This window comes from Podarcis cretensis (genome assembly GCF_951804945.1).
Source record: "Podarcis cretensis genome assembly, chromosome: 4".
In the NCBI taxonomy this organism is placed as follows: domain Eukaryota; kingdom Metazoa; phylum Chordata; class Lepidosauria; order Squamata; family Lacertidae; genus Podarcis; species Podarcis cretensis.
The window spans coordinates 18,638,521-18,661,280 of record NC_137173.1 but is presented as its reverse complement, the minus strand read 5'-3'; the positions used below and the strand labels follow the sequence as shown (position 1 = coordinate 18,661,280).

The following is a 22,760-nucleotide window of genomic DNA, read 5'->3' as shown; positions in this document are numbered from 1 at the left end:
CAACCTTTTGGTTATGCGACTGCATTTAAAGCTGCAAAGCGTTGTTGGTTCTGCAATAAGCAAGGACATTTTGCAAAGGACTGCAGATCCAAAAGAAAGCAAAGTACTCCTAAGCCTGTTTCTGCTCGTCAGTCACGGTTGTCATCTCAGCAGCCAACATCGCACCGTAAAGACAGAAATGAGCCGCGAGCTTTTCATGCTCGGACTGCAGATCATAAAAGAATTAAAGGTGCCAAGTGGAATTCTTTTATTGTGGACTCAGGAGCTTCTCACCACGTTTGCAACAATCGAAGCTTGTTTATTTCTTTCGAAGAGGAAATTGGTAATGTACATTTAGCCAATTCACAAGTCTTGCAGTCACTTGGCAGAGGTACTCTTAAACTTGACTCTTTAAATATTACAATAGCGAACTGCATTTACTGCCCATCAGTGGACAATTTATTATCAGTAAGGTGTTTTGCTCATCAAGGCATAAGTGTGCGTTTCTTAAATTCAATGTGTGAGTTTTTTGAGGGGAACAAACGTCTATTGTATGCCCGGGACTCTGATGGTTTATATAGACTGTATTTTCGCACCTACTCCCAATCGCCTATAAATTGCAGAGCAGCACAGTCAAGCCAGGGGTTGAGGAATGTAAGGCCACATTCTGGGTGTGTCCACGAGGTGCACAGAATTCTGGGACACTTGAATTTTGCTGATGTAATTAAGACAAAGAATATTGTTAATGGCCTCAACTTAAAACCATGTAAATTCTTTATGCAATGTCTATCTTGTTGCAAGAATAAGATTAAGGTTGCACGCAAGGGTAGGTGCTCAGATAGGAAAGTAACTGAGCCATTTGAGCGTGTACATTGTGACTTAGTCGGGCCACTCCCGCCATCATTAGGAGGTTCAAAGTACTGGCTCACCCTCATAGACCAGTATAGTAGATATTGTTGGACTTACGCAATAGCTGAGAAGTCCCAAGCATTTGAGAAGTATAAAGTTTTTTGCAACTGGGTAAAAACACACTTTAACAAACCTATTAAGAACCTGTTTTCTGACCGGGGCGGAGAATTTGTTTCTGAGGATTTTGAGAAATTCCTGGAAGTGCAGGGGACTACTCATGAGTTATCTTGCCCCCGAAGTCCCTGGCAAAATGGGCTTGTTGAAGTTGTGCAGCGTGACTTACAGGCAGGGGTTAAAACGTATCTGCACGATGCTAATCTGCCCAAAGACTTTTGGGCTGAAGCGCTTAATGCTTTTTGTTATGTTAGAAATCGCAGTTATCATTCTGGTTTAGATGTCACCCCCTATGAGAAGCTGTTTAAAAAACGCCCTAATCTGAAATACCTACGCATTTGGGGTTCAGATGTAATTATGCATTATCCCGCTAAGCAGAAATTGGATGAGCGTAGTGTTCAGGGAAAATTAATGGGCTACCAGCAGGGGGCGTACAGAATTTACATACCAGCAACTGGCAAATTTCATATTACCAGAAGCATGATACAAACTGTAAATTGGAATGGAGTTGCTGTTTTCCAAGATACTGATGGTATAGATAATACTGAGGAAGAAGAGGAAGAAGCAGCAGCAGCAGGAAATGGTGCTTCTGAATTAATGGAAAAAGACGAAAAGCCTGTTGAATCTGATAATTTGTTTGATGATTTAAAGTCACAGGCACCCGAGGGGAGGTTAGATTCTCTTGAGTTTTCTGACCGTGAGCTTAGCCTACAGGCACCTCTTCAGTCTGACAATGATGATTTACAACCTGAAACTAGTGGTTCCCTTAGTCCTATTAAGTCTGAGGAGTCTGACTCTCCTTCCGGACTGAGACGTTCAGATAGAAAGAGGCAGAAGCCACAACGATTTGCAGATGAACATTTTAATACTGTGTATGCCAATAAGGCGGTTTTTGAGCCAAAAGGCTACAATGATGTTCAGAATTTACCTAAGCACCAAGCTGCAAATTGGTATAAAGCTATGAACTCTGAGATAGCTTCTTTAAAAGAGCATAACACTTGGTCTCTTGTACCACAAACCCCAGATATGAGACTTATTGATTCAAAATGGGTTTATAGAGTCAAAATGAATGACAAAAATGAAGTTGTAAGGTACAAGGCAAGATTAGTTGCTAGGGGTTTTCAACAAATTCCAGGCGAAGATTATGATTTGTGTTATTCACCAAGTGTAAAATATGAAACAGTTAAGCTCTTGTTAAAAGATGCATCACAACGTGGACATTCTGTTTATCACCTAGATATAAAAACTGCATATTTGTTTGCAGATTTAAAAGAACAAATTTTTATGCGTGTCCCTGAAGGCATAGACGCCGCTGAAGTTTTGGTATGCAAATTAAATAAATCCCTTTATGGTCTGCACCAAAGTGGAAGGAATTGGCACCAAACTTTAGCAAAAGAATTGCTGGATATTGTTTTTTCACAAGGAAAGGCAGATAACTGTGTGTTTATAAAGGAAGCAAACTCTGTAACAAAAATATGTGTGTATGTAGATGACGTGTTAATTTCTACAAAAACTAAACAGGAATATGAAGAGGTAGTTTCACAGTTACAGAAGAAATTTGATGTGGTGGAATTAGGCATAGCTAAAAATTACTTATCCATGCAAATTGAGAAAGGCAAAAATGGATCTTTTCTGGTTCATCAAACTGCAAAGATTGATGACCTTGTTGAAATGCTACATTTGCAGTTTGTAAAGAAACTAATTGCTGATGAAATGATTGTATTTGAATATGTTCCGGGTAACAATCAAATTGCGGACATTTTTACAAAAGTACTTCCAAAGGTTACGCATGAAAGACATGTACAAAGTATGCTTTATGTTTTTGTTCCACAATGATGAACCGCAGGGGAAATGTTGAATGGTTTCTTTAAATGTAAAGGTTCATCATTGTTCCACCTAATGTGTATGTCTTTAAGGGGCCAGAGCAAGGGCCAGAGCAAGATAACGAGACCCAGCTTTACAGCTGTGAAACACAGCAGGTGCTGCTGAGTTGCATTGATTAAGGTGTGTCAGCATTTGCATGTAGTATATAAGGAGCAGCACCTAGCTCTCCCATTACCCTGGGGGTTGGGTTGGTGGTTGGGTCTGGTTTGTTGTTAATGTATTTAGTGTATAAGGAGTTTTTGTTTTTTCGTAATTAAAACCTTAAGTTATTTTTGAGTCCCTTTCTTTTTAATGCATGATCTCCCCAGCAAGCTCTCTGCAGCGCTACCATACTGCAAATAGCCAACAGAAAGGCCTGCAAGGCAGAGAGCCAGTGTGGTGTAGTGGTTAAGAGCGGTAGTCTCATAATCTGGTGAACCGGGTTCTCGTCTCCGCTCCTCCACATGCAGCTGCTGGTTGACCTTGGGCCAGTCACACTTCTTTGAAGTCTCTCAGCCCCACTCACCTCACAGAGTGTTTGTTGTGGGGGAGGAAGGGAAAGGAGAATGTTAGCCGCTTTGAGACTCCTTAAAGGGAGTGAAAGGCGGGATATCAAATCCAAACTCTTCTTCTTCTTCTTCTTCTTCTTCTTCCAGGACTCACAGCCAAGATGGTCTTCTGCTTGGATCCTGTTGCTGGTTTCCCACAGACATCTGGTTGGCCATTGTGAGAACAGGATGCTGGACTATATGGGCCACTGGCTTGACCGAGAAACCTCTTTTTATGTTCTTATGTTTTCCTAGTTCTTTTTTTAAAAAATGTAATCCATAAGCAGAGCTTTTGATTTTGCCCAGAAATGAATGCTGCAGATGGGTCAGATTGAAAGATTTATGCTGGGGAAAACACAACATGTTCCTTGAGATCTCAGAAACCAATGGCAACATCTTTTGGTTGCTGAATTCATACAAGAAATGGCAAAAAATAACATTAAAATATCCCATGCCAGTTTTCTTGCACCCGACCATCTCAACCATAGTTTCTGGATGAAATCATAGTTCACTGGATTCAACCATCAGGCTGCAATTACTGACCTATGTGTGTTTCCACTCTTCCTGACCCCCTCCCTACTCTTATTAAATCTTTAATGAGTGGTGTCTTATTGCTGGGAGCCCTGGAGTAATGATGGTACTTACCAGTGAACTCTTTCAATCAAATAATTTACTTTCTCAATTAATCTTCTTGCAAGACCCACATTTTTCATTACTCTCCCTTGGTATCATTTTCTTCTCAGACACTATGTCCTCTCAATAGGCTCAATAGTACAAGAACCCCATTAATAATAACTGATGTATAGTGAACACAGAAGTAATAGCCTGTATCCGAGGAAGCTATGTTTTAGCTGGCTGATTTCACAAATAAAATGCACAAGTCAGCTCAGAACCGTAGACTGCATCCACTTTGTTGAATCGTGCCTCCTTTGTAATATTCAAAATAGGTAGTGGTCTTAAATTGTAAACCAGAAACCACCAGCAATGGTCCTTGGAGCATGTTCTGTGATTTGCTTTCAGGGAGGCCCTGAAATCTTAATGAAAACAGCAAAGGAAAACACAGATGTGCCCAAACCCAGCTAGCATCTGCTTCCATATGAATGCCCTCACACTCAGGGTTGGCTCCTGAGGGTGGTGAAGTTCAGTACTGCTCTGGGGCCTGTAGCTGGCAAGCTCTGCCTCCAAAGCTTCTCCTTTCTTACTTTGCACAGAGTCCCAGAGAAGCTGAAAGGAACTTAACTGCCAGGTAAGTGTCTAGAGATGGTATGCGGGTGGCGGTGTGGTCTAAACCACTGAGCCTCTTGGGCTTGCTGATCAGAAGGTTGGTGCTTTGAATCCCCGCAACAGGGTGAGCTCCCGTTGCTCGGTCCCAGCTTCTGCCAACCTAGCAGTTCGAAAGCACGCCAGTGCAAGTAGATAAATAGGTACCACTCCAGCGGTAAGCCAAACAGCGTTTCCATGCACTGCTCTGGTTTCAGTGTTCCACTGTGCCAGAAGTGGCTTAGTCATGCTGGCCACATGACCCGGAAAAATACACGCTAGCTCCCTCAGCCTGTAAAGCAAGATGAGTACCGCAACCCCAGAGTCGTCTGCGACTGGACTTAACTGTCAGGGGTCCTTTACCTTTACATTTACCTTTAAGTTATAGAGACAGCTTGGAAACCTGAGTTCATCTAAAATGCAGCTGCCAAATAGATGGGTGAGCATGCATATCTTCTTTTTTAAAGAAGAAAAAGGGGGGGAAATTCACTGGTTGTCACTTTGTTTCTGAACCCAGTTCAAGATGCTCATATTATTAATTTCAGATATTTATATACTTCTTGACATGCAGAATTTCTAAGTGGTGTACGTAAACGGTTAGAAATAAACCATGCAAAGAACAAAAATAGAAGATCCATGTTGCATGGATATTTCTGTTGGTTTAGTACTGAATGTCATATGGAGGTTTTTAAAAAAATCCCACTGGAACAAGATTCTTGAATAATCCTACTGAGTAAAAAAAGTGGCCTAAGAGTAGATAATAAGCATTACAGAGGTACCGGTGAAACTTGCAATCATCTACCAAGGGGAAGCAGCAGGCAGTTGTCAGTCAATCAACAGAGGACTGTGTGATCACTTGATCAGCCAGCAACTCCCAGAGGAAAGTATGGCAAATCCAGGATTCAAAACATTCAACTTTCAGATGTCCAAGCAGGGAGCAAGCTAAATGGAAATCCAAGTAGATGAATTGCAAAAGCAGTTTGGTGGATCAGATTTTAAGGGGTTAAAATCTGCTAGCTAGCACAAATATGAATAAGAGAAATGAGTCCATGATTTCTGTCTATATGCAATATTATTATCCCTGGAGCCAAGCATTCGTTCCATCTCCTGCTAGATTTCATCAGCCATGATGGCCAAGGATCAAGAGGTCTCACTGTCAACTTCCCTGCTGCAAGTTTTGTGTCTACATCTTTAGGCTGCTACAACTGAAACTGACCCCACAAGGAGTAATTTGCTACTGCTTCAGAGACTTCCAGTGGACCTGAACTAATTGTGGCATCAGGTTTGGCATGAATTGAAGTAATTTTGCTCTCAAAATGATTTCCAAATCTCTCACAGCAGGTAATTGACTTGTCCATTGTCAATGATACAGCCCTGTTCTGGGCATCTTTAGAGAATCAGCTCATGAAGATCATAAGTCTTGACAACCTCATAAAAACACAATAAAGAATTAATTATTATTTATTGATTGCACTTAGTTTAGGGATATGCAGGTATTGTTTGTGTAGCAGTTTTGAAATGTTTTTTCTACACAGGAGAATGTATATGTAATATGAATATCAATAATAAGAAGAATGTAATCGCATGACATTAATGATTCATATATAAAATGTGTGTGTGACAGGAAACTAAAATTTGCCTGCTGCAAAACCATGTGACATCCTTACCCAGTTTTGCAATAAAATATATTCACATCGGCTCCTTATGTATAGGTTTCTTACAAAGTAAAGTTGCTACCTGGTTTAGCCTAAAGCAAAAATTGAATTTGGAGATTCCTGCCTGGATGAAACACGAGAGGATTTTCAAAGAGAATAGCTTGCAAAAATGAAAATGAAAACCATGTGTGTCGGGGGGGGGGTCAGGAAAGAAGCTCCACATATTCTTAGTGAAGGGTGGGGGAGACATATTAAATTCCTTTACCAGAAAATGGGGAGGGGAGTGTAACTTAAAATGTGTTTTCCCACAGTCAAGGAAACACATAGCATTTTAACAGGAAGTAGTCAGTAAAGGGGTGCATGAAGGCATGAATGCTACAATCCTGGCAACACAGTGGGATTTAATTATGAGTGAACATGCTGAAGATTGAGAGCGGCAGACGTCCTTTCCATGTCGGTCTTCTTCAATACTACAGTGTCAATGAAAATTAACAACACCTGTTTAAACTATGAAATAAGAATATTGACAATATTTCAGAAATAACCATCATGGCACCTAAAAATACACTTACAACTGTTTCATGTATGCATATTCAGGTCACCAAGGGGTTAGTGGCATGAATTGTGTGAAGGAATTATGACAGACTGATCGCTGTGGATAGAAGTGTCACGTTACCCAGTGCTGACTGAAATTTGACTAGGCATTGTCTGGGGCTGTAGCTCAGCAACAGAGCACATGCATGCTTAAAGCCACAGGTTGGATCCTGTTGTCTGCAGGTGGTGCTGGGAATAGACCCATGTCAGAAATCCCAAAGAGCTGCTCCCAGTTCATCCACTGAGTGAGTTGGTTCTGACTCCATCTGCAGTATATACATTTAAAGCAGTATCGTACCACTTTAAACAGTCTTGGCTCCCACCCCACCCCCCAAAAATAAAAATAAAAATCCTGGGAACTGCCATTTGTTAACAGAGCAAACCCCTATTCCCACCACAGAGCTACAGTTCTCCAAGTGGTTTAAACAGTTCTTTTTTTCGGGGGGGTGTGGAATGTTTAGGGGTACTCTCATTTTGACTCAAGAAAATCACCAATTTAGAGTTCAAATCGGGGGAAATAAATGCAGTAAATGGACAAAAGTACAAAGAACATGCACAACACCGTTGGCCCATCTTTTGTCTTCACAGTCATCATTAACTTTACGCTTCTTTGCTGGCTGTGATGATGAAAAATAGTAATTTTTCTGCTCAGACTGAAATACTGCCCCTCAATGAGGCCAAACTTTCATCAGTAAAACACCACACATCCACATTCCACACTGCTTCACACATTAAATGCTCGCTTCCATCTGAGACTCAGAAAACACAGGGAAAGGAAATGAGGCCGCCATTGGAGATGGTAACAACAAAACTGACCAATCACTGTGCTAGATCCCAACTCCTACTTCACACATTAAATGCTTGCTTCCGTCTGAGACTTAGGAAACACAGGGAAAGGAAATGAGGTTGCCATCGGTGGGAGCAACGGAACTGACGATTCACCATGCTGTTCAACGGAACTGATGATTCACTGTGCTAGAGAAGAAACAATTTTTTTAAAAAAATGTTTCTTCTTCCGTTAGATTCACAAAATGTTTAGGGGCATGTGTACCCCTGCGTACCCCAAGGGAAAAAGCACTGGGTTTAAGAGGCAATCTTTCCTCCCAGGGAATTCTGGGAACTGTCACTCTGTGTTGGGAACAGGGGTCCCTTAACTGTCAACACCCTTAACAAACTACAGTTCCCAGGTAATTATTTAAAGTGGCCTGTTGCTTTAAATGTTGCTTTGCAGATGGGGCCTTAGTATAAGACAGTTTCCTTTGTTCTAATAAAGTAGCGGACGAGAATTAAGCAAGGCCCTTGTGTGCGAAAGTGAAAATAAGACAAATGACTGCAATTGACAGATTTCAAATTTGTAATCGTTTTGAATTGTTTTCATTTCCATCAGGACACCGGAACTTGTGATATGAAAAGCAAGAGAGGTAGGAAGGACTCGAGCAGGCAAATGATCATGTAATACAAGTCAACCCCCTCCACTGCTTCCGAACAACATTCCATAAATGTGCCATACAGAGGGGGGAAGTCTGCCAAAATTGCCACCAGGGTTTAATTACATTTTGTGGAGTCACCTCATATCGCTTCGTACACATGGCACTGAGAGCTTTTAGCATTTGTAATGGGAAAACAGCAGCTGAAGAGAGTCAGCTCTGTTTAATTAGTCTGCGGTGTCCAGAATTCAGACTCCTTGTAAATGGAATGTCCATGTCTGGACGTAACCCCTGGACACTGCAAAGGAACATGCCAAGCAGATCATCGTGTCTCTAATTAAAAGTTCACTTGTGTCATAAAGTCAACTGGGTAGCCTTGGGCAAGCCACATCTCTTAGCCTACTCTCTGCCTAGAGTTTAGGATTAATGATACTGACCATCTTGGAGGGGTAAAGTGACCTTTTTGGCCTGGTGGGTCAGATCTTTATCACACCGCACCCCATGGGTAAACTTTGACAGGTAATGATGGTGCCAGGTAAATGATGGGTGAATATTTCTGTCCACCTATCAAGGTTGCCAGTACATTCCTCACAGGAAATGTGTTAGAGAAGCCTCACCCAGCAGGATTGAACTCTCCCTTTACCAGCACAGTGGTGAGTTCAATATCTGCCACCTTCTGCTTTGCCAGCATGTTCCACCTAAGGAATATGCTGGTGATTTAGAACCCAGCAGGATGGAACATTGCCCATCAGCTGTTGTCACCCACCAACGTCATCTGATTGACAAGTGAGCATGGTTTGGGGGAAATGTCCACCTGGGCCAAATTGGAACCCCCTGGGAGGTCAAGACTGACCCATGGGCTGGAGCTCCACCATCCCTGATGTAAGGATCACTGAGATGACTTAGTATTCCCCGAAGAAGGATGGGCAACCTGCAAGTGATCAAGTTTAGATCTCTGGCAAGAGCAATCTGCCCCTCCACCAGTTGTCTACTGGGTGGGAAGGAAGAGAGGGTGAGAAATGTGTTTTGGGGAGAAAGAGAGAGAGAAATAGGTGATCCTGTCCACTACCCCCTGGTCATGCATAAAGCCGCTGACAGATTATCCCCAAGGAAAAGCAGCCATCAAGAGAAAATGGTCCCCATCCCTGTTCTTAAGTAGTTTGTATAAAAATGCCCTCCACAAGACCTTAAACCTCAGTGACCCTCTTCTGCCAGAAAACAGGGCTTAGATCTGCTGGTGGTCTCTGCTCTTGGACCTACGAGGCCCCCCAACTTACCATAGGGTAGGGATAGCTTGTATCCCCTACCTTTGACTAATGTCAGTGTAGTCCTCAATTTGCTGTGATGTTCTTCCTGGAAGGTAGGGGGCGGAAGTGTCTAACAGCGGTCCTTGGTCCACTGGCTGGTTGCTGAACTATTGAGCTTCCCTTTAACTCTGCAGTCCTAGGGTAGCTATCTTTTCATAATGTAGCTCGTTTCATAAAATGGCAGATACTTGGTTCTTTCATTTCTCTGGCAAGCAGGTTGATGATGGGCTAATGAGGCACAAACAAGTTACACAAGGAATGAAATATAAAAGGGAGGGCACGACATGCATTATAGGACATGCATCCTATGTGCCAGTGGTGGGAAATATAGAACTCTTGTTTCTTTCTGTAATAGTACGCTGATCTCGCTTACAGTCTAATTGCCTGCACTCTGCAATAATAAAATGTGCAAATCAAATTCCAAATACATGAAGGAGGTTTTTGATAGTTTCCATATTTTCTTACACCACCCAGATGAAGCATCTGCAGAAGGAGCCATTTTCTTTCACATATCTTTTCATTTCCTATTTTATTTTTCCAGGACAGCTGTTTTTTAGTAAAGCATTGCACAATTTTGAAAGTTTTGGTGCTGTTCACACAACATAACATTTTCTATTGTGTATGTCGCTTCCTGTCTGAGCTTCACATTTCTGCTATTTATGACCGAATGGCTGTTCCTTAGCATTCCACAAGCAGTGAAATGTGGAGAAGTAAAATGCAATGAGGGAAATGTGAAGTATTTAGTGCAAGGAGAAACATGAAAGGAACGTCACCGATACCCTACTTACTGCTCTCATTTGTTATCAGGTAGAGCTGCCAGCAAAGTGTTTCCAACAGCTAAATTCAAAGTAAAGTTTTGCATTTCTCTTCAGGTGGAAATCTGAAGAATGTGAACAGAAAGCAAAAAAAGTTTATTAGATAATTCTGACAAATACGAATAGGGGAAGAATGGTCTGCAAATCCCTAGCTGTGGTAGTCCAATGGTAGAACAGCTGTTATGCATGCAGAATGTACCAGATTAGACCCCTGGCAACTCCAGTGGTGGTATTGCATTAAGTGTTACTCAGAGTAGACCTATAAAAATTAAAGCACCTAAGTTACTTATGTTCTCTAATTTCAATAGGGCAACTCAAAGTAAAACTTAGTTGAATGCTACTCTTAGTTCCTTGAATGTAAGCACCATTCATGTACTCTTTGATGGTGTTGTTATTTTGCTTTTGATACACTGAGGACATCCTGAGCCACTTACTCATGTGTAAAAGTCAACATATGAGTGGAGAAAACAGGGGAGAATTTGTTTGTTTATTTTGTAAAACTGATATGCCCTCAAAATGGTTAATGTGTGATGTGTGTTAAGCTCCACCCCCTCTTGCCTTCCACAAAATGGAGAGCAAAATTCATGATGAAGGCTGCATGAAGGACCTTTGAAATGCCAGTGGTGGTTTCTCAGCACAGTTCCTTCAGGACCTGGGTGAAGTCCACTGACTCAGCCAGAACACTGGATCCTCCTGGGCAGGAATGAGTATCAGAAGATGTCCTGTTCCAGCTGAAAGTTGCTTGAGCAGCAAGCTGTTTCTGAGCTCTGGTGTGTTCCTGAATCCTTTGGTAGTCCTTCAGCCCTTGACCTTCTCAACTCTTCAGTCCTCACAGGCTCTTTGGGCTGAGCTTTCGGCTCACTTCGCAAACAGACCTGCCTCAGGGTAGTTTGTCCTACAGTTCCAATTGCTCTTGTTCCTGATTACTGACTGGTTCCATGGCATACTTCTTGCTCACCTCAGACTTCTGCCTGTGACCTTTCCCCAAACCTCTGAAAATACCACATATGTTGACATTGCTGTGTAAATAACAAATCATCCTAAATTTCCTTGGTGTTGCCACAAACTGCTGAACTCAGTACTGGCTACGATCTTCTCCATGTTTACTGTCTCCTTGCCAAGCAGTGATAGCGTAGGGCCCTCTTCAGGAAACACCTCAAGTTGCAAAGAAACCTTCATGCCCTGTGCAATTCTCTCTCTTTTTGATTCCTCTCCTTCCCAAATGTATCAAACCAGTTGAAAGCACACTTTAATCTTCCCAGAGATAAAAGGTGGAGGAGGAGGAAAGATGAAGGCCAGGGCTAATAAGACATCAGAAGAGCCTGAGGGAGACAGTGAGCGTAAGACGGAACAGTAACTCTGACAAAAGAAGGGTTTGCAGAAAGAAAAGGGGGTAGTATATGAAGCTATAAAGTAAAATTAACAAAGCCAGGAGACCATTGAAGAAAATGCATTAAAGGACCCAACTTGAAGCCAGATGAGAGCTGTCAGTGAGTAGCAGTCTCCCGAGCACCAATTTGTACCAAAAAGTACAGGAAATATTCAAGAGGGCATGTGTATATATGTGTGCATAAGCAGTGCAGCTTTAAACCTGTACTATGATCTCCTCAAAATGGTTATCAGTTTTGGGAAGGTGAATCAACAACCTTGACAGATTAGAGAGCTGGGCCAAAACAAACAAGATGAATTTTAATAGGGAGAAATGTAAAGTATTGCACTTGGGCAAAAAAAAATGAGAGGCACAAATGCAAGATGGGTGACACCTGGCTTGAGAGCAGTACATGTGAAAAGGATCTAGGAGTCTTGGTTGACCACAAACTTGATATGAGCCAACAGTGTGACGCGGCAGCTAAAAAAGCCGATGCAATTCTGGGCTGCATCAATAGGAGTATTGCATCTAGATCAAGGGAAGTAATAGTGCCACTGTATTCTGCTCTGGTCAGACCTCACCTGGAGTACTGTGTCCAGTTCTGGGCACCACAGTTCAAGAAGGACACTGACAAACTGGAACGTGTCCAGAGGAGGGCAACCAAAATGGTCAAAGGCCTGGAAACGATGCCTTATGAAGAACGGCTAAGGGAGCTGGGCATGTTTAGCCTGGAGAAGAGGAGGTTAAGGGGTGATATGATAGCCATGTTCAAATATATAAAAGGATGTCACATAGAGGAGGGAGAAAGGTTGTTTTCTGCTGCTCCAGAGAAGCGGACACGGAGCAATGGTTCCAAACTACAAGGAAGAAGATTCCACCTAAACATTAGGAAGAACTTCCTGACAGTAAGAGCTGTTCGACAGTGGAATTTGCTGCCAAGGAGTGTGGTGGAGTCTCCTTCTTTGGAGGTCTTTAAGCAGAGGCTTGACAACCATATGTCAGGAGTGCTCTGATGGTGTTTCCTGCTTGGCAGGGGGTTGGACTCGATGGCCCTTGTGGTCTCTTCCAACTCTATGATTCTATGATTCTATGAAGCCAGATGAGAGCTGTCAGTGAGTAGCAGTCTCCCGAGCACCAATTTGTACCAAAAAGTACAGAAAATATTCAAGAGGGCATGTGTATATATGTGTGCATAAGCAGTGCAGCTTTAAACCTGTACTATAATCTCCTCAAAATGGTTATCAGTTTTGGGAAGGTGAATCAACAACGCTGGCTATAAATTTGATGGAGGCACATTTTGTGGCCTTTGCTGTATAGATGGGCATGGCAGACATCCCTCCCTTTGTCAAAGGGATGGGGGAGCTTCCAGCACTTTACCAGCTGAATAACTCCCAGGGCATATGCTGACATTGCAATTGGACACATTAATTAAAAACATAAGGAGAGCCTGCAGGATCAGGCCAATAGCCCATCTAGTCCTGCATCGTGTTCTCACAGGGACCAACCAGGTGCCTGTGGGAAGACCACAAGCAAGACAGGACACAAAAGCCCTCTCCCATCTGGTGGTTTCCAGTAACTGGCATTCAGAAGCTTTACTGTCTCCGACCATGGAGACAAGTGTAGCCAATATGGGCAGTAGCCATTAAACCCTCTAAGGACTCCCTGTTTGATTTCCTGCTCCACGATTGCATTCATGGGACTGTTGTCTTTCACATGACGGTATATGTTTTGACTCCACAGAGTGGGAAGTGACGGAGACAGGATGTTTGTGTTACTGTATTCCGTGAAGTGGGATTATTGTCCTTTGTTCTTTTTCTCTTTGCTATCTGATGCAAGAGAGAGAAGGAGCCATGTTGCAGTGCTCCGTGTGTATTTATGTAAATAAAGTAGATTAGCCAAAATGCTGAGTTGCTGAGGTCTGTCATGCAAGGTGCACAAACTCTGCGGATCCTAAGTGTGCCGGTGTCGATTGGCATCAGTCGCTGTGATGTTCAGGCTGAAGAAAGCTTTTGAAGCTCCCGAACGATTGACCAGGAGGGAGAGAACATGCCAGTCGGGCATGTGTCTCTGCCAGGGTCCTACTCAAGTGTAGGCTGAACTCCTGACCCTCCCCACTGCCCAACAAGAGGTTGTCTCCATGGTCTCTTGCCTGGTTTTGCCCCTTTCTGCCCAGTCTCTGTTGGCATAGTTTCTATTTGAGACATGTTTTTGGAGAGAATGGGGTGGAGAGTCCTATTTCTTAAATTGCATCATCATCATCACCACCATTTGAACTTGTTAGCTACCCAGTTACACACAAAGATGTCCCTAGTGATTTACATTTTTAAGAGCATAAACATACAGGTTAAAAATACAGGAAAGTCATAATGCATATAATTTATTAAAAAATCCACAAAGCAACAAGGAGCTCTGGCTGCCTCACTAAAAGCAAAGATCAGTGTCATCCATTGAAAGCATGGGAACAGTGTTTGGTTGCTGATGAAAAGATGTTACCATATCATTGCTGTATATAAATTCATTTACAGTGGTACCTTTGGTTAAGAACTTAATTCTTTCCAGAGGTCCGTTCTTAACCTGAAGCACCACTTTAGCTAATGGGGCCTCCTGCTGCTGCCGCGCCACCGGAGCACAATTTCTGTTCTCATCCTGAAGCAAAGTTCTTAACCCAAGGTACTATTTCTGGGTTAGCGGAGTCTGTAACCTGAAGCGTCTGTAATCTGAAGCATCTGTAACCTGAGGTACCACTGTAATTAATAAATAATAACAGGACTGCTAGAACAGCGGACCCTCAGTTGGCCTTGGGGTCTCGGCAAATGTCCAACCTTACCACCAGCTCTGACTAATATTCCCTAAAGTTTGACAGTTGCTAAAGAAAAATTACTCATCTACTTAAGTAAGCAGAACTCCATCAAGGCCCCAAGGCCTAGAAACAGAGAAGGCCTACTGAAGTTTGGCTTGTGGTACTTTTATTTTCCTCTTTCTAAAAGAGCCATAGAAGAGCTATGGTGAACAATATTTATGATTATACTGCAAGAAATTCTAAAAATAGTCAGCCAACTGGAGAGACTACAATTAACTATAATTCGGCAGTTGCCTGGCTGCTGCACGCACTTGGTATTTCTGCTGAAATGTGGCTAACTAACTTTACAATCCCACAAGGTGGTATTATGTGTGAAGAGAAAAGCTATTACCTGCTCTCCTCTTCATTTATGGCATTTTTTCCCTTCACAGTAAATGCTACGCTGCAACTCTATCTGTTTCTAAATCAAGATTGAAATTGTACCTTTTCATGACTTTGCTTCCATCATTCAAATAAGCTGAAAAGGCGGTTATTTTACTCCAGTAGCAGGCTATTGTCCTAGCAACTTTCAATGTCTCATATTTAAGGAAGTGCTTTGTGGTGCAATTGTTGGGAAAGGCTTTCAGAACCGATGCAGATTTCAGCTCATTTAAAGCAGGCCAGTTGCATTAGACAATGATCGTTTTCACAGACAGAAGTCCTCACTAGATGCTGATAGTAGCCCCATTATTTCTAGCACCCCTCCCTCCAACAGCAAACTCGAGTGGTGAGTGACAACAGGACTAGAGCCAAAATAGGACCACCAAGAAACATGAGGGTTGGATCTACAAGATCTTGCCAGAAATCAGTGTAACCTCACTTGAAATCCGTGCTGATGCTGGTGCTGCTTCTCTGCCAGTAGCTGAGGTGACGGGTGTTAGTTAGAATTCCTGCTCCACGATTGCAGTCATGGGAGTTTTGTCTATCACATGACGGTGTATGTTTTGACTCCACAGAGTGGGAAGTAACGGAGACAGGATGTTTGTGTTACTGTGTTTCCTGAAGTGGGACTATTGTCCTTTGTTCTTTTTCTCTTTGCTATCTGATGCTAGAGAGAGGGGGGGAGCCATGTTGCAGTGCTCTGTGTGTGTTTATATGTAAATAAAGTAGATTAACCAAAATGCTGAGTTGCTGAGGTCTGTTACAGTCGATGCGCAAACTCTACGGATCCCTAAGTGTGCCGGTGTCAGTTGGCATCAGTCGCTGTGATGTTCAGACTGAAGAAAGCTCCTGAACGATTGACCAGGAGGGAGAGAACATGCCAGTTGGGCATGTGTCTCTACCAGGGTCCTACTCGAGTGTAGGCTGAGCTCCTGACAGCAGGGTGGGTGGCGCAGGTGGCAGGGGTAGCAAAGGACAGAACTTCCCATTTCACTTCATGTGGCAAAACGGGACATGCTGGCCCTGCTTGAGGTTTTAAAAGTTTCCTTCCTTCTGCAAGCCTCAGAGGACTAACAATCCTGGCCTGACTGCACTGCCTGCCAATTAGTTTCTGGGCCCAATTCAAAGTGCTGGTTTTGACCTATAAAGCCTTTAATGGCTCTCCCCATATAAACCACCCCAGACTCTGCGTTCATCATCTGAGGCCCTTCTCTGTGTGCTGCCTCCACGTAACCTCTGGAGGGTGGCAACACGAGAAAGGGGCCTTTTCTATAGTAGCTCCCCATTTGTGGAGTGCTCCCCTCGGAGATCATCACACATGCTCATGGGAAAAACCACTACAGCATTCAGGAAACCCTCCGATTCCACAAGTTTCCAGAGCTTGAGCAGTGTCTTTTTTGCTGAAATTGTTTACTTGGTGACTCCATGAAGTAGGGATGTATCCAGCCCACTGATCAAAGTGAACAGAGATTCATAATGTCCTGCAAGAGCTGCTAGCAGTAGACCAGTCCTCTACGCACTCTTGCCAACGCTTTGTAATAACAAAGTTATTTTGTTGATCTGTACAACAAAACTAGTAATGGAAAAGGCAGTGTGACATCTAGAAGGAGCATGCCAAAAGAATAAATACCAACCGGACAACTGTTGCACTACGTCGCCACAAAGTTTATTATATTTTCACCTTATTTGTCAAGTGAAGCTCCCACGTTTTTCAGCAAACCATTCAGGAATTGCAGGGATTTCCTTAATGCTCCTGGAAAGGGCACTTAACTTTTCAGCGGTCAGAGACTGCACTTCTGAGACTTCCTTTAATGGGCTCTGTGACCACTGGACAGGCCTTGTTAAATAGATAGAAGCTCTGTTTGGAAAATGCATCACATTAAGAGAAGAAATGGATTCCCAAATGTCTGCCTTTGCCAGACAGTTTAGACTGCCTTCCAAAGTGGTTTTTTTTTTGGAGTTGTTAATGAGTTACGAGGCAACCCTCCACTTAAAAAAGGAAGTTAACTTTAATGAGGAGGAAACTTCTAACTTCTGTTAGTTTGGCAGGAGTGGCTGGGATCTGTGGGCAGCTGCCCCAAGTGGGGAGCCCCTGAACTGCAGATGAAAGTTTCTCAGTGAAGTTCCTTCCGGTTCTGGCCTGACTCTGTTCACCTAGATTGGCTATTGGATCCTGCCCCACATGAAGGACCATGAAGCGACTTGCCTTGTTTGAGCAACATGGTCTTCCTGAATCCTGGGATGCTAGATTTAGTCTTTGGTCCTGACTTACCTCAGAATGTTGCTCATGGCCCAGCCCTGATACAAGTGAACAATGGTGTGTGTGTGTGTGTGTGTGTGTGTGTGTGTGTGAGAGAGAGAGAGAGAGAGAGAGAGAGAGAGAGAGAGAGATGCTCAAGAAGCAGAGTATTTAGGAATCAACCTATTTTGGAGGTGGCATGTCAATGGGCTACAAACGATAACTAGTCAAAGGTCATAAACTGCCCTGATAAAATTTTGCTAGACTCATCCAAGCTCTTTGGATAATCAGTGAAGTTATTCACATCTGTTGCTTATGGTGCCTGCAAATTTGCTTCAGATTTCACTTTGGATGACAAAGTATGGTTGTGTGGAATAGGAATACAGTGGTACCTTGGAATGTGAATTCGGAGCCCTGTTCGCATCCTGAACGGAACGCAAGATGCAACGGCGTGTCTGTGCATGCGCAGGTTGCATTTTGTCACTTCTGCGCATGCGTGTGATGTCATTTTGAGCGTCTGCGCATGCGCGAGTGGCGAAACCCGGAAGTAACGCACTCCGTTACTTCCGGGTTGCCGCGGAGTGCAACTCGAATGCGCTCAACCCGAAGCACATTCAACTCGAGGTATAACTGTACAAGAAGCTACCTTACACTGAGCTAAACCACTGGGCCATCTAGCCCATGATTTTCTATGCTGGCTCTCAAGGGGGACATAATTGTCCCTGTTGAACTAGGAGATGCTGGGAAATTAACCTGGGGGCTTCTGTATACAAAGCAGATGCTCTGCCACTGAATTATGGTCCTTCCCCATCCTGAGAAATGTCACTAAATCAGAAAATCACAGACTTGTAGAGTTGGAAGGGATCATGAGGGTCATCTAGTCCTATCAGCTTTATTCATTTCCCTCAGATGTTTGGCAAAAAGACTATACATACACACTCCGAAAACTGAGGATAAACTGGGGGGAGCACTGGATTGTGTTCATGTAGCCTGAACTTTCCCACTGCCCTCTCTCCACCCCGGCCCACACCCCACTCAGAAATACTGCAGTGGTGCCAGTGATGGGGAAACATCTCTATGGCATTGACCACTAACGAAGCTGGTTTTGCGCAAAAGGCAAATAGAGGTGGAGTGATTGTGCTTTCTAATCAAGTTCTGATTGATGATGATGTCCACCACCAAGGCAAGTTGATGGCAGATGAGTAGGCGCAGGATTCTGGAAGTTTAAGCTAAGATCAGGACCATGGGCAGCAGCCCAGCAGCTGGTAAAGAAAAATAAAACAAGTACTGGGGAAAACCTTTTTTACTTTCCTTCTATGTGATTTACAAGAACCCCTCCTCATTAGAACCGTCGGTTGAACTGACCCAAGCAGGATGATTAAGGTCTGTATGGAGATAAACTTTAACCAAAAGTATGCTTTATGGAGACCGAGAAGCAATAAGAGCTTTTGGGAATGGCGCAGCAATTAATTCGGAGTTGCCATCTTGCCAAAGGATTTATAGCCGGGAGGAAGAATGGACTTGTTTTCAGACTGCATTCCTAGTGAATCTCCTCAGAGGTTTTGAGAAAGGAGGCAGATTGGTGAAGATTAATGACGCTAAGACTGTTTTGATGTATGGAAGTGATGTTATATGGAAAACGTCTGGATATGGCTACTGGATAAAAAAAATAATATCCACGCAGGATTACAAACTGTTCTAACCAGCTTGCGGAGACTATCAGAGGTCACAAAGAGAAAGGAAAAAGATATGAAAATAACAACAAGAGATGTGGAAAAATAATAAGAAAGGACTGGATAGTACTGTGAACATCATAAGGTTAGATTTGTGGACATTAAAACAGCAGTAAGAAGCAAGAAGTTGATTGGATCCCCTTCGGAACTTGAAATATGGGTACCCCCAACAAAAATTTAAAATTCGGCTGTGTAATTTGGAATTTATGTAATTTGGTTTGATTTGATGTGATTGGTCGGTTAATAAAAAATTATTCTCGAAAAAAATAAAAATAAAACAAGTACTAGTCTCACCAATGTTTTTGAGTAACCGGCAGAGTTTTGCAGTCTGGGCTAGGTAATCAAGATGAAAGCACCGCTCCATGAGTGTTGCATCTAGCTAGTTCAAGGCATGGTGCCTTTCTCTGTAGCTTTTGGCTTCTTCCTCACAGAAGGCTTTCACTTTTTAGGGACTTTGAGGAAAGCTTTGTGGTCCAGCCCTCAGAGTCCAGTGGCAGAGACGTCTTCTTGGGGTTCTCAAGGAACCAGGTTCTGGGCTCTGGTGCCAGTAGATCCACAAACATGGATCAGCACAAACATGTATTGCTTGGTCTGTCTCTTTGCAGTGTTTTATCAATGTGTACATGTATGCATGTGTAAAACCCTACACCGAAAGAATGTTGACACAATCATGCAATTTTGCTGGCTCAAGATGGAGTTCTCTTTCTGTAGTGCTTTATCAGTGCAAACATGTATCGTAATAACTTAGTGTTGTGGCGGGGGGGAAGCAGCATAAAAATAGGAAATTTAAAAAAAGAGGAAAATGAAATTTTCTGATGCATTGGTTGGTTCTTCATTAATAATACGTCCAGGTATCTCGGAACACCAAAATCAGAGGAGAAATTTGGATGGCAAAAATACTCAGAAACTTCCCTAAACAGGAAAGGTTAACTATGACAGATACAAATAAAATAAAAGCATCAAGGAAAGGTTGAAAGCAAAATATTCAAATAGCATCCCCAAAGGCAGGCTTTCCTCATTTGCCATTAGCCCCAGTTTTGCTGACTGTACAGGCTATCATTTGATGCAAGCATAGTTTGTAATTATTATTATTATTACTGAAATAAACAGAAATTAAAGAATATATGCTTTTTCATCAGGGCCCCAGTGACCTCTTCTTATTTCTAGATTGAAAATTATTCCAAATATATTTATTTTGTTTTATTTGTAATAGAGGTTATTTTTTAAAAAATACTTTTCCTTGTTGGCTTTGGTCTTTTTGCATGCATATGTTGCTCTTTTGTTGATCATAACTGGGTTGCAACTTTTCTTTTATGCAGTGCTATTCATAGTGTGATGATATGCAAGAAAAATCACATTATGCTCCCTGCATATGCTGTTATCCAAGCCTCTCTGACTTGACCCTGATGGAGGGTTATCAGTAATATGCGTCAGTCCAATATAAACTCAATAAACTCCCTTATTTTGCTGTTTTCCTGGGACTGAAAACAAGAGGGGGGGTACCTGCCTCCTGAAAGGTCACAATACATGCAGTGCTAGGCTTGGTGGGTTGCGAGTTGTGCAGGTCTACTGTAAGGCATAGCTTCAAAAATAATTGTACTTTCCTTCAGGACCAGAAAGAAAGAAAGAAAAGGAAACAAATTGGATCAACTCAGAGTTATTACAGGTTATATTTTGTGGACAGGTTGACCACTTCTCTGGGAAATTGGACAATATTGTTACACAGCTCTGTCAGTTGCTATACACATTGCTGAATTTGCCTCCTGCTGCTGCTGCTGAATTGTGAGCGTGGGAAGGGAGAGAGTTGACTGCCTATAGGTTGCATACAGCAGCCTTCACTAACGTGGTGTCTTCCAGATAAGAACAAAATAAGATCCTGCAATGGCCTATGTATTTGGTCCAGCGGCTTACCAGATACCTGTAGGAAGCTCACTGTTAGGTTTCTGTTATGCCACTGTGCAGTTCTTGGAGTCACAAGACTCTGTTGACATTCCAGACTGTTGGCAGTTTCACGGGAGACAGGAGATGGATGTTTATGTTCCTGGTTTCCTGTTTCTTTGTTCCTGTGTTGTTTTCTGTCTCTCACAGAGAGCAGACGCATATTCTTTCTGTCCTGCGTAGTTAGAAATAAACGTAGCAATGTTGCACATATTTCTGTCTCTTCCTCTGCTGTCTGGGTACTCTGTGGAATGGGGAGCATGCCTGAAGCCTCATGAAAGGCTTAGGTCGTTAATCACCATTGGAGGGGATTCCAAAGATACGGCCAGAGGAATAGCCATTTCAGCTCGGTCGTACGGAGGCTCCGACACTCACAAGCAGAACTGAGCACTCTATCCTTCTATGGTTCCCAGTAACTGGAATTCTGGAGCATTGGTGCCTCCAACCATAGCCTTCATCATGGCTTGCAACTGTTGATAGTCTTATCCCCCATGAATTTGCCCAATACTCTTCCCTAAAGCTATCCAAATTGGTGGCCATCATTTGCCTCCTGTGTGAGCAAGTTCCACAGTTTGAACCTGTGCTTAATGAATCTTCATTGGATGTCTACAAGTTCTAGGGTTATGAGAGAGGAGGATTTCTCTCCACCCCACTCCATATCTACTTTCTCCATGCTATGTATAATTTCATGCACGTCTATCATGTCACCTCTTAGTTGCCTTTTCTCTAAACTTAAAAAGTTCCAGAAGCTGCAATGTTTCCTCACAGGAGTGTTACTCCATCCCATCGATCAGTTTGGTTGCCCTATTCTTCTTAAGGATAATGGTTTAATTTCCTGAAATGGGAATGTTGCTTATGTTGAATTGCTGCATATTTTTAGCATGGAGTAGCTCCGTCCTGTGACTGGCTGACTGAGAGTCACATGAGAGAGGCATTCCATTCTGGTGTGACTGTTATTCAAGTAACTGTCATTTTTAATTGTTTTCTGTTCTTCTCTTTGTGTGAGAGGGAGAATGGCTTCTGGGAGAGGTTTCCTTGGATGCTGCTGAGGATGGTGTGTGTCATAGTGGTCTGCCTGGGGTGAAGCACACAGATGAAGATCCCTAAATGTTAATAGGGTGAAACCTGTGCTCACTATAAGGAACAAAGTGATTAAGGATGAGATTGTAGATATGTTCTTCTCAGTTATATGTTTATGAAAGTAAAGATCTTTTGAATATAGAGAGTGTGGACATTGCATACCTCTCTCTCATATATATATGGTAAAAGGTAAAGGTAAAGGACCCCTGGATGGTTAAGTCCAATCAAAGGCAACTATGGGGTTGTGGCACTCATCTTGCTTTCAGGCCGAGGCAGCTGGCGTTTGTCCACAAACAGCTTTCCGGGTCATGTGGCAGCAGGACTAAACCACTTCTGGTGCAAAAGGACACTGTGACGGAAACCAGAGTGCATGGAAATGCCGTTTACCTTCCCACCACTACAGTACCTATTTATCTACTTGCACTAGTGTGCTTTTGAACTGCTAGGTAGGCAGGAGCTGGGACACTCCATTGTGCGGATTCAAACCGCCAACCTTCTGATCGGCAAGCCCAAGAGGCTCAGTGGTTTAGACCACAGCGCCAGCCTCATCCCTTATATATGTGTGTACACACACAAACACACCAATTCTGACCCTTGTTTTAGGCTACACCTCCCATCAGCTGTATCTCTATCACTGTAGGTTTTTAGAAAGACTTTAGATTGCCATCAGCCAGGGATTCTTTCGTTGTTATGACTGTGCTGCAGGAGGC

The 22,760-nt window shown here is 42.9% G+C and overlaps 1 long non-coding RNA gene across 1 annotated transcript in view; it reads right to left on the bottom strand.

Annotated features, from left to right (window-relative positions):
* Positions 1-3,257: 3,257 nt before the first annotated feature.
* The window catches only part of LOC307215216, a 425,975-nt gene continuing 406,472 nt past the window's right edge, over positions 3,258-22,760 (bottom strand). Inside the window, exon 2 of the long non-coding RNA XR_013838394.1 lies at positions 3,258-3,511. This is a non-coding gene — a long non-coding RNA (uncharacterized lncRNA). The remainder of the gene's footprint in view (positions 3,512-22,760) is intronic.